Here is a 1,123-nt window from a genome sequence, read left to right as displayed (position 1 = left end):
AAAAAAAAAAAAAAAAAAAACTTTTTATGGGCCCAACATTCAACCCAGAGACTTCTTTATGACATCCTGAACCGATGTCACCAAGACAGAAGGGCTTCTATCAAGACTTTTTCACAAATCAGAGTGAACATTTGCGTTGAGACTCCATGTTGAGGAGACTTAAGAATAACGATAAGGGATTAACTGTTGCCGCACGGCACTGTGCATTGTATACCGTACAAGGGAACTTGTCTGAAGAAAGCAAATAGTGTTTGAGGGCTGATTCAAACTCAGTAGTTCTGCCTTAAAAATAATTGTATCTTATGATTTATCTAATAAGATGGAAAAGCCCTGTATCTCACATTTGAGCCATATTCATTAGCTTTCACGTAATATGTAACTGTGTGTGTGTGCAAAGCAAAAGGAAACATTACAGATGACGTGTAAACCGAGCTTAGGAAAGGTTGAAAATCTGGTTGACATTGAATGTGTAAATACATTTTAGATTTTATTCTAGTTTGGTGGCGTCAGCTTAGAGAGCCTTGAAATATGACTAATGTGGAAATTGTATAGAATCCTAATGTAATAGGATACTGCTACTGGTGATTTCTTTTGTTAATACACTGTTGTTAAAGTCTTTTTCATAGCACTCCTCTACTGTTATGTATTTCTATTATATCATGTTATTGCGCTGTTTATGTGCAATAAGAAAAAAAAACTCTTTTTGATGAGGAACATGATGAAAAGCGCCGAATACTTTTAAATAATCATCCAAACATAAATAGTTGAGAGCCTTTTAGCGCCTGGAAATCCATCTCACAAACACGACAGGTCACAACACCCATAGCCTCGAGTGTGGTGGTAGTGAGAGGCAGAAAAGATGGTTAAGAGAGAGCAAGGAAGGATGAGGTTGAATGGAGTGGGTAGAATGATTACTAATGCAATGGCAGGCTTTTATCACTCCTTGGCTCCCTCTCCTTCCACTAAGAGTGAAAAAGCTCAAGATTGCGCTTCTTAAATGAGCTCTGATTCCCGTCAGATGCAAGAGCAGGTTTCAAGTACAGTCACAAAGTGGGGAAAGGGAAAAGGAATGCGGCCCGTCACTCTGATTAAGACAGATGTTAAGCTGTTACCAGGACAAACT

Source organism: Etheostoma spectabile, chromosome 20 (genome assembly GCF_008692095.1).
Source record: "Etheostoma spectabile isolate EspeVRDwgs_2016 chromosome 20, UIUC_Espe_1.0, whole genome shotgun sequence".
NCBI classification, from domain to species: domain Eukaryota; kingdom Metazoa; phylum Chordata; class Actinopteri; order Perciformes; family Percidae; genus Etheostoma; species Etheostoma spectabile.
The sequence above is the reverse complement of the archived record's forward strand: the minus strand, read 5'-3'. Positions refer to the sequence as shown.